Raw genomic sequence first — 17,349 nt, forward strand, 5'->3', positions numbered from 1 at the left:
ACAAAGGTTCCTACTGGAACATGCATGCAAGGTTACCTCGCTAATTCAGTTTCATGATTCCATCCAGCGATTAGATTATTTTATTTATTTTAGATCATGATAATGTAAGACTTTATGTTGACTGTGCGTGCGTTATACTGTCCTCATTGTTGAAGGTTCATACTAGAACTTGCATTGCGAGCTAATTCAGTTTGATGAGTTCAACCGATGGGTGTATCCCATTTGGTGAAAAAGTATCCTTTCCTCCATCCTCACAGCCTTGTCTCCTTGTTGACCCAGAAACAAAAAATGAGCTGCTTAACAGCAGATCCTGTGCCCCATCAGACAGGTCACTGAACTGCACACCAGAATCAGCCATGGTGCCAACATTTCAACTTATAACTTTGCAGATAACTAACATCATGCATATAGAACAAGAAATCATTTTAACCTCCAAAACACATTGGCAAACAAACAATTGACAAACAAATCTACAAACAGAACACACTACCCCAGGGCATGCTGGGAACTCCGTCCACTTTCCTCTTCCACAGGTAGAATTTCCCAGAAAGCTTTGAGGCATAACTTTTGACACTTTGTTTTACAGGCTGGGGGCTTGGTCAGGGTAAGAATTTAGCTGCTAGCCCAGCCCAGGCAGACACGATTGGGGATTTAACCACCGCAGTAAACGCACATCTGAGCAGACGACTTGTGTTCTGCTCTAGAACCCCCAAACCTGTAGTTTAGAGCCGCAGCACCGTCTTTTGGTGAGTCAGCCCATGAGATATATGGGCGGTTTTACCCCACTCGCGCGCCAGCCGTTGAACATTTTGTGGGCGTTCCCAGACATGCGGACTGTCTCTATAGTTTATTGAAGAACACACCCTGAACTCATTTGATTGGTTACTGCAACTGCTTCTTCCTGAAAACATGCGGCAAGTAAATAAAATGTGGTTAAGATTAGGGTTTAGGGTGTGAAATTAGTGCAGTTTGGGGTGTCCTTGGTCTTGCGGCATAATGGTTAAGGTGCTTGCCTTCCAATCTGAGGACTGGGGTTCAATTCCCAGTCAAACCATACACATCTTTATAAAACATTAGGTTTAGGCAAGTACAACAGTTTGGGTTATACTAGTCTTATATATAAACAACTAGCCAGAGAAAAGAGTGAAAAGCCCTGAGAAAACCTGCTTTAAGAAGTCTGACCTGGTGGCGCAAAGAGGGTGCTTCCTGCCCTGCCGTATTGAGCCCCCGGTCACTTTTGAGGTCATGGGTTCGAGCCTAGTAAGTAACTGTACTTCTACTTAACTAAAAGGAATGTGTGTACTTTTCCCACCTGTTTATCGATACCGTGTAAAATTAGTTCAAATGCATGTTGGCAGATTACATGTGGTTAGAAACTGACAACCACTACCAATCACAGTCATCATGCCTGAGGACTTGGTAACACTTTATAATAACTGCACACCATAAGCATTAGTTATTAGTACGTAATTAATCATTTATAAAGCATTGTTCATACATTGCATTAGTAATTCATAAACAGTTATAAATATCATCATCATCATCATTACTGCAACACTATCACAGCACAGTCAGGCGGCCTTAGAGATGGTATGTGTGACAGTTAGCCAATAACCACTGATAACATCCTTCAAATCGGTTCAGTCTTGCCACTAGCTCCAATCAGCTAGTCCCAATCAGCTAGCTCTAATCAGCTAGCACTAGCCAGCATCTGTGGAACAGCGTCCAAAAGGAATGGAGAAGCGCAGGTGGCTCTGAGCAGCATAGCTTGATCCTATAGTGATTAGAGTCTACCGGAGAGTCTGTCAGCGGTTTGTCTTTCTTTCTGATCACTCTTCTGAAGAGTTTGTTGCTGGAACCATTTCCTGGTAGGCAAAGAGGAACACAAGGCTTGTGGTGCGTGGGCCCGTGGAGGAGGTGTAACTGCTCTCACAACAGTCTCACGAGGACAGGAGAGATCAACCCTGTCTCTGGGGTATGCAGCCTTCCATCTCTAGGACCTTGGGCCAGCCCCCAAACTCGTCGGTATCTGCACTGTATTTTATGTGCCGTTCAAAGGGACTCTTGGTCTTGAAGCCTTTGCCTCCTACAAAGATCCAGTTATCCCTGGGGCCCAGGTTGGTGATACTTGAGCTGCCCAGATCAGCGATCAGCTTCCGGGCTTCATCGTTGAGTTTTGTTGCAGGATCATCAAAGGAGGCCATCATCACGATTGCCCCATCTTCAATTTCCTTCAGGAACTTAATGAAAGGAACCACATCTCCTGCCCACATATCAAAATAGTCGGTCTTGATCAGCTGCCCTGTTGCCCCATTAACCAAGGCAATGTTGATTCCTCTCCACACATTGTTCTTCACGCCACTCATCAGTGTGTTGTCTTCCAGGCAGACTTTGGGCCCCACCACATTAGCTGCTCCACTGGCCATCTTGAAGGAGAACTTTCCAGCTGAACATGCCTTGGACATCCCACACTTGTACCTGACTGGCTTGGACGGGCCTTCATCCACTGGCATAGATCTTCGTAATGAGGAGAGCAGAAGGAAAAGCATGACGGCGAGGCAGAAAACTACTGCCAACTTCAAAATGCCTACAGCTCTGAATCTGTTCATAAATCTGTTGATATTCATATTCCTAGGGAGCTCCAACCCTTTGTCCACAAGTCAGAGCGATGTCGTACAATTTATAACCTCAGCAGGAAAGGATTTGACATCACTGATGATGTCACAATGTCTATGACATCATCAGTGATGTATGCTAGTGGGAAGCAGGGAAGGGCTGGTGATGATGTCACCATCAGTGACATCACTGATGATGTCACAATGTTAGTGGGAAGCAGGGAAGGGCTGGTGATGATGTCACCATCAGTGACATCACTGATGATGTCACAATGTTAGTGGGAAGCAGGGAAGGGCAGCGGACTGATGCTAAGCGACAGCCTACAGGACCAGAAAAGCTCCAGCCAAGAAATACATAAAATTGCTAAAGTGGCGTCTGTCTGTCTTTCTTTCTTTCTTTCTGTCTGTCTGTGATTTTGGTCCCACATTGTGAGATTTGTGATTTTGGTCAGTAATGACATCACTGATGATGTCACAATGTCTGTTGTAGAATGGAATTTGTATCAATAACACCATTCTTCTCCCGCATTAACCAGATAGCATCTCAAGCCAATATGAGACTGTATATTATAACGTTAGATGATGGTAGTATCTGATAAGGCAGAGAGATGCACCAGACCACATCTAAAAAAAAAAACATGTTTAATTAACCAATATTTAAAATAATGTGCCCAGTGTATTAACACATATATTTACCTTTATCATCAAAAGCTTAATAATCTTAAGATTAACATCTCTCCCTGTGGGATGCATGCTGTCCTAGTTGGTGAGAATCACTTTAAAACTGTGTTGTCTCACATGGTGATTTGCAAGAGCTGTGATTCATAGAGCTGCTCCATCAGCCTCTGCATAAAAGAGGAGGGTTCAACATGTACTGTATACCTTCACTCTCATGTCCTTTCTACTGTGGGTCAACATGTACTGTATACCTTCACTCTCATGTCCTTTCTACTGTGGGTCAACATGTACGGTACTGTATACCTTCACTCTCATGTCCTTTCTACTGTGGGCCAACATGTACTGTATACCTTCACTCTCATGTCCTTTCTACTGTGGGTCAACATGTACTGTATACCTTCACTCTCATGTCCTTTCTACTGTGGGTCAACATGTACTGTATACCTTCACTCTCATGTCCTTTCTACTGTGGGTCAACATGTACTGTATACCTTCACTCTCATGTCCTTTCTACTGTGGGTCAACATGTACTGTATACCTTCACTCTCATGTCCTTTCTACTGTGGGTCAACATGTACTGTATACCTTCACTCTCATGTCCTTTCTACTGTGGGTCAACATGTACTGTATACCTTCACTCTCATGTCCTTTCTACTGTGGTTCAACATGTACTGTATACCTTCACTCTCATGTCCTTTCTACTGTGGGTCAACATGTACTGTATACCTTCACTCTCATGTCCTTTCTACTGTGGTTCAACATGTACTGTATACCTTCACTCTCATGTCATTTCTACTGTGGTTCAACATGTACTGTATACCTTCACTCTCATGTCCTTTCTACTGTGGGTCAACATGTACTGTATACCTTCACTCTCATGTCCTTTCTACTGTGGGTCAACATGTACTGTATACCTTCACTCTCATGTCCTTTCTACTGTGGGTCAACATGTACTGTATACCTTCACTCTCATGTCCTTTCTACTGTGGGTCAACATGTACTGTATACCTTCACTCTCATGTCCTTTCTACTGTGGGTCAACATGTACTGTATACCTTCACTCTCATGTCCTTTCTACTGTGGGCCAACATGTACTGTATACCTTCACTCTCATGTCCTTTCTACTGTGGGTCAACATGTACTGTATACCTTCACTCTCATGTCCTTTCTACTGTGGGTCAACATGTACTGTATACCTTCACTCTCATGTCCTTTCTACTGTGGGCCAACATGTACTGTATACCTTCACTCTCATGTCCTTTCTACTGTGGGTCAACATGTACTGTATACCTTCACTCTCATGTCCTTTCTACTGTGGGTCAACATGTACTGTATACCTTTACTCTCATGTCCTTTCTACTGTGGGTCAACATGTACTGTATACCTTCACTCTCATGTCCTTTCTACTGTGGGTCAAAACCTCTTTTTCTCCCCGTTTGTCTCCCAACGTCTCCTCGCCCTTTACTGCTCAGTGTTTGTTCACATGCAGCAGGAATATTGAGGTGCAAATAACTGAAGATGATCCTCTGCTGTCTCTCGTTTGTCATGCGTGTCTGTGTCTCTCTGTGTCTCTCTCCCCACCGTGTCTGCAGAGTGAAGGAGTTTGGGATAAGTCCCTCGGACATCCCCTTCTCGCAGGGTGGGGGCGGAGGAGGCCGCTCTCCCCTACTTATGAGTACGAGGACTTTTCCACCTCTCCCACCAGGTCGCTCCCCACTGCGCTTCCCAATAAGTTACCAACATATATCCAACTGCTGCTTCTGTGTTGTCACGCCACATTAGCCATCAACACCCACCTTTACGTTGCTTCCTGTTGTCCGTTAGCCTCATACATTTAGACTCCATAATAGGTTCAATTTGAATTCCTCAGCAAATACCTACTGTAGCTCTACTGTTCACAGCTAATCTGTTGCTAGCAAACAAATGGCTTGGGCTAAACAACATAACCCTAACCCTAACCCTACCACTGGTGGCCCAAAGAGGGTGCTTCCTGCCCTGCCGTATTGAGGCCCCGGTCACTTTTGAGGTCATGGGTTCGAGCTTAGTAAGTAACTGTACTTCTACTTAACTAAAAGGAATGTGTGTACTTTTCCCACCTGTTTATCGATACCGTGTAAAATTAGTTCAAATGCATGTTGACAGATTACATGTGGTTAGAAACTGACAACCACTACCAATCACAGTCATCATGCCTGCTGCTATAAAAGAAACTTCTGGAATTGCTGAACTAGAAAGTTTACCACAAAGCGACTCAAAGCCTCAGTCTTCTGATCCAAAATCAGACACCTTGTCCATTAGGTTAGGTGGTTTGACTACCAGAACAGGGTAACTTCTTATTTGTTTGCCACTAGAAAAAGGTTTTTGTTAAGTGTCTAGGCTAGTCAAACCAGCCACACCTGAACAATCACACCCAGGTGGTGCTAATTAAGTGTCTTAAAGTGGTAATCCACGACAGCTGTGCTGGATAAGGTAATCTAATCATGAATGGAATTAATGAGGGAGAGAAGTCTTCCTCAGAAAATCTGGGTTAAATCATAACCATGCGTTCATCTCTATGCAATCTAAATCCCATAGAGATAGGCACAGTGCCTATCTCTATGCAATCTAAATCCCATAGAGATAAACACAGTGTTATTCTATAAGGTGTGTCCCACTGACTTACAGATGGATGCAGTCTGATTATTTAAACAATCTTTGAGCAACAGTTGTACCAAAACTTTGTGACTGTGTTTGTGTTGTGTTTGTGTATTGTTGTGGAGGAATCTTACAAATTGGACCTTGATGGTATGCAAACACATGGAAAAATGCCCATGGATTCTGTTACCTTTCTTCTACATGAAACAATGTAAGATAAATCAAGGTCCAAATGATTGCAGTAGCTTTGAATTTAGAAACTGAGAATCATGCAGTCTTATTGAGATTGTTTTAGACTAGGGTTCCAGCCCCGAGCACGGCCTCACCCGCAGCTCGGCTGCTGCGTCTGCGTGGCCTCACCTGCTCTATTGGCATGTGCAGCACACCATAGACCCTTTTCATGGGGGCCATTTTGTGTCGAAAAGGCAGGATAAACACAGGTGCAAGCAAAACCCTAATGAAGGTTTCCAACTTCCAATCATGGAAGATGGAAACCCTCATTAGTGTTTTGCTTGCACCTGTGTTTATCCTGCCTTTTCGACACAAAATGGCCACCGTGAGAAGGGTCTATTGCCAACTTCGCATCACTGATGACATCACAATTGCTCGAGTGACATCACTGATGATGTCATGGACCTTATGACATCATCAGTGACATCATTACGGACCAAAATCATCACAAATCTCAAAATGTGGAACCAAAAACATGTCCAAAATTGCAAACAGCCAATCAGAAACAATCCTCCAACAACAGACAGGCAGGTCTGTGGGTTTGTCTGTATGGTCAGTGCAGTTGTCTGTGTCCTGGTAGACCAGGGGTCAAAACCTGCTGTGCATGGGAACCAGTATAGTTTATTGAAGAACATTTATTTTAAAACTTTAATATCTTCAATTAATTAGAAGTGTAATAAAAACAAAAAATGGGTTGTTACTGTATGCCTATTGCCACTTTTATTTAAATACAAATCTTTTTGCTAACCAAAGATATGTGGACATCCTGGACTTGACCTCACAAACCTTACCTCAGGAAGCAACTGACATACACAGTGTGCCACCAAGACACTGCCGTGTTTCTCCTCTTTTTGTTGGACAATTTGAGCAATTAATCACCAGAAATGGCTGTAATATAGTTGAGCTTCTAGTTAACTTAGTAAGCTGATCTAAGAGTCTAAGTCTAAGTCCATGTGTGTGATGTCCATGGTTCATACCCACAACTCTTCTCTGGGCACTTTTGTCTTTCCTCTGGCTGTCACCATTCAAAAATGCCTTGAGGGTCGAACCCATGACCTCAAGGGTGACTGAGGCTTCAATGATGCAGGGCAGCAGGCCAACTCGCTGTGCCCTCTTAATGGAGGTTTTCTCAGGGCTTTAAATGACCTCTGGCTGTTGACATTCAAAATTGACTGAGGCTCAAACCCACGACGTCAAACGTGACTGATGTCTCAATAACACTATGCAGCAAGCCAACTCTCTGTGCCACCAGGACAGACTCCTGAAGGTCGGTTTTCTCAGGGCTTTAAAGCACTCTTTCCTCTGCGCTGGCTGTCGCCATTCAAAACTGACAGAATCTCGAACCCACGACTTCAAAATTGACTCAGCTTTCACGCATTATGTGCACCTTTTTTGTGGGGGGGGGGGGGGAACATACACAAATTATGAATCAAAGTATAGTCTTTAGGCATCTTACAATATGTTTTGAAGGGATCTTTTAAGTTTATTAGTATTTGAATTATATGAGTTTCTATTCACCTTGCACAGAAAATACTTTTTACATTTCAGAGCCTGTACTTTTTTTTACTTTTACTTGAGTAATTTAGTTGAATCAGTACTTTTACCAGAATCTTTTTTACACAATTAACTACTTAAGTAAAGAAAGTGTTTCCCAACTCTGCTATTATGTCTCCTCCATCGGGAATAGAACCAATAATCCACCTGTCAGGTAGCGACACAGAGTGACTCATCCTGGCGAGCTATGAACTGTTAAGACTTCACCTTCTGAATTCTACACACTGTGTTCACACTGACAACAAACTAGAGCATAAAGAGTGAATTACAGTAGGTTGGAATTGAATGAGTGAGCAGCTGTTTATCTGACTGAGCTAGAGTCAGAGACTGACTAGACTTCTACATCAGCTTATTTCTATCAGTGTTCAAACTACTGCTGATGATTAAAAAAAGGTCATCAGGGTGGTGCCTGAGGCAGGGATTGACCAAACAACCTTTGAACATCACACAAGATCCACATGTTTATCTGAGTGAGCTATAGCCCAGTTCCTCTTACAACATTTTCATATTGTAGCTTTAAACCTTGATCTGTGACTGTTGCAGTAGGTCTGACAAGAAGGAGATAAGAGAGGAATAGGAGTATGTGATTTGAAAAAGAAAGTTGCGGTTCACAATTAGGAAGTTCTTTACCAGACTTAAGAGCCTGAAAATCTTCAGTAAATATCGTGCAGTCTTTTTTTTTAAGATGATTTTTTTGGGGGCATTTCCGCCTTTATTTAGGTAGGACAGTATGCAGACAGGAAAGGTGAGGATAGAGAGGGGATGACATGCGGCAAAGGACCTCGGGTGAGATTCGGACCAGAGCCTCCGTCGTATAGTGCTACCAGATGAGCCACCAGGAAGCACGGTATCCTGCAGTCTTTGATATGTCACCTGGACCAGATCTTTCCAGGTACTAAACTATTAAAAATGATTGATTGATTGATTGATTGATTGATTGAAATCGGCTGGGATCCAGTAGATCTGGATGCTGATTGATCTGTGTGAGGCCACCAAACAGGTTTCCTCAAGTCAGGGAGTGGTGTGTGTGGTGAACAGGCCATTGTTCAGAGGGCTGAGAAAAGCTCTGTTCCATCTGTGAGCTTCTGTCAGCTGTTTTTACTCTGATGGTTTTGGCTCCAGTTTGGATCTCATTGGCTGGGTTTCCCAAAAGCTTCTTTGCGCTAAGAAGCTAATTTAACCCTTCTTAAGGCCCCCTTAAGAAGCAAACGCGTTTCCCAATTGCTTCTTTATGAAGGCATGCGTTTCCCAAAAGCTTCTTAGTGCTAAGAAGCTTCTTTGACCCTTCTTAAGGCTCCCGTAAGAAGCCAACGAAGCCAACGCGTTTCCCGATTGCTTCTTAGCCTAAAATTATGTTCCAATTATCTTCCGTTAAGAAGGCTGCGTTTCCCAAAAGCTTCTTAGCGCTAAGATGATCTTTCGTTAAGAAGGTTTTGTAAGAAGGGTCTGGGGCATTCTTAACACCTTCTTAATGACAAAACACTGGCAGATCCAGCCGCGTCAGGCAAAAGGAGATAATTGTGTCCACTGTTCCTCTTGTGTTTTTCCCTTTTTCCTTTCTTTCATGTACCCTTTAGTGTTTAAAATTAGGGAACACTTGAAAATCTCCCCTGTATGTATGGTTACTTGTGTTTTAAATGTTTTACCGTAGGCTATATTCCTCTAATCAGAATGGATTCCTTTTATAATGTTGTGGATTTATATAGCACCTTTCACAGAACCCAAGGTCGCTTAAATTCTGTAGTGTTTCTCTGTTTTGTTGTATGCTGTGTATATAAAGCAATTTGAACTGCAGTCCATGTCTGAAATAAATAATGTTTAATAAAGTTTAACATCACCATGATTAGGTTATTCTACAACAGTGTTTCTCAACCACTGAGTCGTGGCCCACTGGTGGGCTCAGAGTGCCATCTAATGGGCCGCAGAGGACCTCTCACATCAAGATGGTGGACAGCTCCAGTTAAGATGCTTCTTAAGAGCCTTCTATTTTTTTTATTTTTCTCTTATGTTAAGAAGGCGTTTGGGAAACACTTCTTTGGAGCCTTCTTAACTCCTTAAGAAGCTTCTTAACTCTTAAGAAGCTTCTTTGTTGGGAAACTCAGCCATTATCAGTTTCTCATCTTGCTGCTGATTTCTCTGATCCATGGCCACTGCCAAGAGTATAAAGACCATGTGCTAAACTGAGGGACTGCTGGTTACACTTCAAGCCTTGGCAAGTGGCACACCCATCAAAGTCTGAGGACCCAGAGGGAGATGTTTCAAGGGTGTAGTTGATGTGCAGATAATTGAATGGCAAATGATGACAACGGTTTTATGATGGGCTTTTCGACACTTAACAAAAACCTTTTCTCTAGTGGCAAATAAATAAGAAGTTACCCTGGCCCAGCAGTCAAATCACCTGGCCTAATGGACAAGGTGTATGATTTTGGATCAGAAGACTGAGGGTTTTAGTCCCTTTGTGGTCAACTTTCTAGTTCAGCAATTCCAGAAGTTTCTTTTAGAGCTTCAGGCATTATAACTGTGATTGGTAGTAGTTGTCAGTTTGTGACATCGTTTTTCCACGAAAAAGGGGCACATAATGCGTAAAAGCGGGGGGAGCGCGAGATGAGAGAGACAAACAAACAACGTTACATCATATTTGTCTGTCATGCACACTGTAAAAACTACAAGTTCCTTGAGGAACCTCTACATGTAGGTTACTCCAAGAACCTAGGGGTTCCCCCAAAAACTCTGAAGTTCCTCAATGCTCCTCAATGCTCTCAGAGGTGCCTGCAAGAACCTTTAATTTTTACGCAGTATGAATATGATTCCTCAAAGAACCCAATTTGAGGTTCCTGGAGGCTCTTTAGGCTATATTTTAATATCATATGATATCCAAATATAGTAGCCTAAATATATGTATAATGACTTGTGAGCATCTCTGGTATAGCACACGCCATTCCAATTGGTGGCTTTAATGCAACAAACGTTGTTTGCCAATGGCTATAAAAGTCAAGAAAGAAGAAATAGACTTCCGCTCAAGCCCAGGCATGTCTTTTGCTTGATTTTTTTTAACAGCATTTACTTGTACTTTTACTTTCAATACTTAAGTACATTTAATATCAGGAAATTACTTACTGTACTACGTACAGAAAATATCAGCTACTGTAAGACTTTTACTCAAGTAATATTCTAATGAGTGACTTTGACACTTTTACCAAAGTCTTTTTCTGGGAAGATATCTGTACTTTTACTCATGGCTTCAGAGTACTCGTACCACTGAGTGAGTTTGACAGTGTTGTGTCGCTCTGCCATAGAACCAAAAAAAAGAGAGAAATGCCATTAAAAACACACATATACACACACACTCAGTTGAAATACCGTCCAATTGTATTTATTCCACAGTATAGACAATGATGGAGCAAGCCGTGGTCCCAGGCTGGGAGGAGCCAGATAGCAGCCTGGACACACGCAAAACATTTAGGGAACGAGCAGGCATTAGAAACGACCTTCAACCTGAAAACACCACGCTGCCTATCAGAACCATCAGAATCACCTGAAGAAGCTATTCTGATATCGCTGTTGTACATTTCAAGTACACACAGTGCTTTTTCCAATGGTGTTCAATGTCATGTGGATAAACGCACAAATTATATATTTAAAACAAAACCCTATAAAAAAAGTTATGACCAGCTACACAGCTATAATATGATCCTGCAAAACTGAGCTACAGAGAAGTATTCAATTGAGCATGTGAAACTTTAATATGTTATCTCGAATACTGCATATATCCAAAATATATGAATTATTGCCACCATATACAGTTTTACACCATTGTACTGTATGTGTTACAGATCTAGGACCATACTTACAGTACTGTATGTTCCAGTTGCATGTACAAAACCAAGCAGCCAACAAGTACTATACAGAACTCGGATATATATTGTGGTATAATGAACATCTCTATGCTGTTGTATAAATATTGATATATCATAAAGAAGGTTGTGTTGTGTTGTACAGTTTCACTAATACTTAACTGTGCAGTGTAAAACTGTATATAAAATAAACCTGTGTAGGCCTATAAGCATATCTCCGCTGTCATAAAGTGGCAATAATTTTTATAATCCCAAATATAATCAGTTGTATGTTTGATATAGTATTTGATTAAACACTAAGGACATAGTGGTTAACATAACTGATTTATGTTAAGTGTGAGAGTTAAGTAGTTCCAGAGGTAGGACCAAGTCATTGTTTTGCAGGTCACAAGTAAGAGTAAAGTCTTTGCACTCAAGTCCCAAGTCCTAAACTTTTGAGTTTTGGACTTTTGAGTTTCCTTGAGGGGATGCTTCGCCGGTGGTAGTGGGACAGGAATCAAACCGGCCACCTGCTGGCTCCCTTGTCTCTATGTGGTCGACAACTCCATCACACCACCAGCTCCCCTTCGCTCTCACAACTCTTCACTGAGTGCTTTTCTCTCTTTCCTCTGGCTGTTGTCATTCAAAACTGACTGAGGTTCGAACCCACGACCTCAAAACTGACTGAGGCTCGAACCCACAAGCTCAATACTGCTGGGCAGTAATCCAACTCTGAGCCACCGGGTCACACTTCTTAAGACAGGTTTTCTCAGAGCTTTTCAGTCCTTCGTCTGGGTGTCCACCTTCAAAACTCTCTAACTGACTGAGGCTCGAACCCACAACCAAAATAATTTCTGTCAGAGCCTTTCAGTCTTCACTTGAGAAGTTCTTCAAAGTCCAAGCTTTCACTGAGGCTCAAACCCCAAACCTCCAAATTGTGGTGTGGCCATACAGTAGGTGTAATTTACAATGGGGACATGTCCCCTCCACTTTTCAACACAAAGTGACGCCCTTGTGTACTCAGATGTCAAATATGGTCTGACAGAGAAGTCTGTTTGGGGGAAGGTATCAAGTCTTTTCAACTCAAAAGGCTCAAAAGTCCAAGTGAAGTCACGAGTCGTTGGTGTGAAAGTCAGTCGTGTTGCAAGTCTTTTGGGATTTTAAAGTCATCAAATTTGTGACTCGAGTCCAAGTCATGTGAGTCAAGTCCACACCTCTGAGTAGTTGCAATCTGGCTGTATGCATGCAGCAGCTTGATAAATATAGCAGCTTTGTCTGGATGGGCTTCCACTGAAAAACCCGCCTGCATCAATTTTCCACAAGGTTTTGTAAAATATTCCAGTTTGAAAAATAGCGAAGTCCGCTCTATAAAATGTTTAGCGGGTTGGCTTTTGTAAAGAGACGCAGAGGTCAACAGTGGCTGAAATACAAATCGTTTCCACAAGGTGTGAACCTGGTGTGTGTGTGTGTGTGTGTGTGTGTGTGTGTGTGTGTGTGTGTGTGTGACTTCTGTGATAGTGGCTTTGCCTCGCCGTAATTGGAACAATATTGCACTGGTAAAAAAAAAACAGTGTTGGTCCTACATAGAGCATTTGACTGAATGACTGCCAAAGTGACAAATAAAATGCTACATATTTCAAATATAATTCACCTGAAATTTCCATAACATCATGATTTGTAGGTAAATAAATAACTCTCAATCAGTCCCAAATAATACATCTTTACAGTATCTACACCGACACACGCATGACTCCTGTAAGAATCCGAGCGGATAAACATTCAACTCAACAGCCAGTAGGCCAAAGGGGGGCAATATGGCTGTATCCAAAACCTCTCCCAGTACCACAGTAACACCCCCTGTTGGTAGCAAATGTTACAGCACAGCATAAAATATACGCAAATGTACTCCATGATTCATACAAAATGTACTGAAAATGTACTGTTTGCAAGCATAATGGCCTTACAGCTTACAGCAGCATGCTTGACCTGTGCTCTCATTTCAAAGGTTAGACATCTCCATACTCAATACTCCATACTAAGCCACATCCCTTACTTAAATCTTTTTAAGTTAATGTGACCAATATTACTGTAGATTAAGAAGATGCAGTCACCAAAAACGCACAAATGAATACGAATCTTCCAGTCAATCCAGATAGTCGTGCTCTCGGTACAGCCATCTCTTCCCCTCTTATGTTACATCACACCAAAAGCGGAAATCGCGTCACTCGCTTGAGGTTGACCGCACGCAAAGTTGAAAAATTACAACTCGCAAAGTTGAAAAATTACAACTCGAGCAAACGACGTCTGCTCACATGTTAGCATTGACTTTGTGTGCAGTCTCGCCGCGGGAATTCGCGTTCGGTGTGAAGGGACAGTTACAGTAACGAAAGGTTGGATACAGCCCAACACTTCTCGACCCCAAAAAGTTGTCCACTTTTTGGCACATTTACTTACATTTTTCTCATGACGTAACAAAATGTACAGAAGTGTGCGCATACTAGCACATCATACCCTGAAATAAAATTTAAAAAGTACCATGCACTACAAATGCATTATGTAGCAACATGAGATGGTAACTATATTTTCTACCGTAAGCTAGTGCAAAAACAACAATGAGGTACAGTTGAATTACTACAGTATTAGATCATGAATTTGGCTTTTGTGGTGGTTTTGAAGGAATTGCTGATGGTAATTATTATCAATGATACACAAAGTGGAAACAGGCATACTCTCGTACGGTGCATCTTGCTCATGGAATCTGGGCGTAAAACAACAGCAGAGTCAAATGAGTGAACAAGAGGTACGAGTGTTCCACACGTCCGAAAGGTTTCACTGGTCGCCTTGGGCGACCAGCACTGTAAAACCATCTGTAAAACCATCAGCACTGTAAAACGCACTCTTTTGTGCAACATCCTTCACTTGTGTTTTTCCCTTCACCTTTGTATGAAAATATACAATAAAGTAGCACGTGATGTTCTCCCCTCCTCCACATCCGGCAACATTCACCGAGTCACAGTTGGTTACACTGTAACCCAGGTTCTGTGAGTGGACACAGTTGGTTACACTGTAACCCAGGTTCTGTGAGTGGAGAGACTATCTCTCCACCACTACATTTCCAATGTATTAGTATGGGATTTACCGTGATTAGCGGCAGCTGACGTTGAATAGCTCTACAAGACACATAATCACCTCACCTGTGAGTGAATCACTTCACCTGTGGGTGATTTGGGGCCGACGCCCTGATTGGCCCATGGCTATATAAGGCCCACTCAGGCGTGGCCCCGTTGGTTAACCTTGATTCGATTGGTTTCCGAGTGGCGGCTCTTAGCTGGAGAGATAGTCTCTCCACTCTGGGTTACAATGTAACCAAGCATTCTCTATCGTGTTTCGACTATCTCTCCGCCACTACATTTCCAATGTATTGGTATGGGACTCAAGTGGCAGTTGAGTTTGAATGACATCACCCCCACCAGAGTCACCTCTGTGCTCAATCAAATTAACCAGATATGAAATGCAGTGTGTACACACCCATGGCCCTAGGTGCACGCTGTCACCAAGGCTTAGCCTGGCCCCACAAGATGCTAAGGCCAGCTGTAATGGGTGGAGAGCTGCACTTCACATTTTGTGTGATTGTCTTTCTATATTGTTTTTGTCTTCTGCTATTGATGTGACTGCGCTACGCTGCATACTTACACCAAGTCAAATTCTCATAATGTAATCTGATTACTTACTGTGGCTAATAAAGTGAATCGGAATCCTTTACATGGTGACAGCACAAAAATATACATTTACCCTACTCATCACAATACACTAACAAAACAATAAAACACACTTAAAACCAAACAAACACTGCAAATAGACAATACCAATAGACAGGCTCCAACTGAATCCATCATGAGCTAATAGATAAATATCATCATTTAACATAGAATGCCCATGTAACCTTACACAAAAGCACCTCCCCGCCAGGAAGTACTGCGTGCAATCTCGGCAGCTTCTTTCTGACCAGTGTTGTGGGTAACTCATTACAAAAGTAACATATTACATGTAATATATTACTTTTAGCAGTAACTCAGTAATATAACTTATTACTTTCAGTAATATTATACCAGTTACTTTGTCAAGTAACTCAAGTTACAGATTGAATTACTTTTTTTAAAATCATTTCCTAATCAAACTGTGTGTTTTTATGCAAATAACCACTATAGATGACAATAACAAAGGAAAAGGATAACATTTAGAATTTTGGATGGTTTACACTGACTTCAAGACGGTTTAAATTCTTTTTCGGGAGTGTTCTGGGGCACCGATGTCATTCTGCTACTGCAGTTATTTTGGTGAAAGTAATGCAAAAGTAGTGTAATAAGTAATGAGTTACTCTACACAGACAGTAATATTGTAAAGTAACTTATTACTTTCAAATGAAAGTAACTAGTAATATGTAGTATATTACATTTTGAAAGTAACTTGCCCAACACTGCTTCTGACTGATTCACTTTACTTCCGCTTCTCATCTGTTTGTTTTGTTTATTCTTGGAAGCTGAGCCCACAACAGACTAGGGCTTTGCGTCGAGCAGCGTTGCCTCTCTGACCACAAGTCGGCCTAGCTTCGGGGTGTAGCGTTAGCTGAAGCACGCTCACTCACTCTCCCCCAACTCAGTCGGGTTTCAACGAGGAGCTATGGTTTGCAAGGGATCACGGCCGGCGCCGATGTCACATGCTAGCACGCTTCAAAAGCTCGTGCACTCAGTGATCCAGAGAGGAACCCTCGCTTGGGACAGACCCCGCTTTCTTACAGTAAGTGGATAATACTGCTGTCAAGCACACAACTCAAATGCCAACACTCGTCAAAAGGGCTTGCTGTGAAAATCAGGGGCCACGTCTGAGTGGGGCTTATACTGTATAGCCATGGGCCAATCAGGGCGTCTGCCCCAAATCACCCACAGGTGAAGTGATTCACTCACAGGTGAGGTGATTATGTGTCTTGTAGAGCTATTCAACGTCAGCTGCCGCTAATCAGGGTAAATCCCATACTAATACATTGGAAATGTCATGGTCGAGAGATAGTCGACACATGATAGAGAACCTCCCTCCCTCTATTTGGTGAAAATATTTATTGAAAGATGAACAGGTGCGCTCTCCGTCCCGCTCAGTGAAGAAACACCCTGTCCATTCTGTGTGGCCTTCATGTCCTGCTCAGTGAAGAAACACAATGTCCATTCTCTGTGGCCTTCATGGATGCTGTGTATTGTCAGAGCAAGAAAGAGCACCGCAGGATGGAGCGTCTCCCAGCAGCAGCACACATGGGGGAACAGAGGTATTGCAAGCAGATGACTATATAAAGGGATTGTTGCTGTGGACTGTACAGAGTTCAAATTGTGGCTTTAATGCTGCATGCCCTGTCCCCTAGCTTCTGTCGCATCTGTGTAGTAATGTCTCATTGTCTTCTGTCCCATCTGTGTGTAGTAATGTCTCATTGTCTTCTGTCCCATCTGTGTGTAGTAATGTCTCATTGGATATTAAGGCCTTCCATGGCCCATAGGCCACACTGAAAGAAATAATACTATCCAGCCTGGCAAAGGGTGGAACGGAACCAGAGTAGCAACTTGACTTATACGTATGTCAACTGTATTTCAAGAGCATGTCTATGACAAAATTAACACAATTGTCCCATGGAGGAGATTCTGAATGTTTTACGATTCTCTCCACGTCTCCTTCACATTCAGCTCTCATAACTTGCGTATCCCCTCTCTCCTTCCTTTGGGGGAAAAATGATGCTCCTCTTTGTATGTTGTGAGGGTTTT

At 42.4% G+C, this 17,349-nt stretch overlaps 1 pseudogene across 1 annotated transcript; it reads right to left on the bottom strand.

Annotated features, from left to right (window-relative positions):
• Window positions 1–1,958: 1,958 nt before the first annotated feature.
• On the bottom strand, window positions 1,959–2,510 carry LOC310777753 (protein FAM3C pseudogene; annotated as a pseudogene). The gene has a single exon. The product of its transcript is annotated as a protein FAM3C pseudogene (transcript).
• Between the last annotated feature and the right edge of the window lie 14,839 nt (window positions 2,511–17,349).

The sequence above is a fragment of the Poromitra crassiceps genome, assembly GCF_964638095.1.
Source record: "Poromitra crassiceps genome assembly, chromosome: 6".
NCBI classification, from domain to species: domain Eukaryota; kingdom Metazoa; phylum Chordata; class Actinopteri; order Beryciformes; family Melamphaidae; genus Poromitra; species Poromitra crassiceps.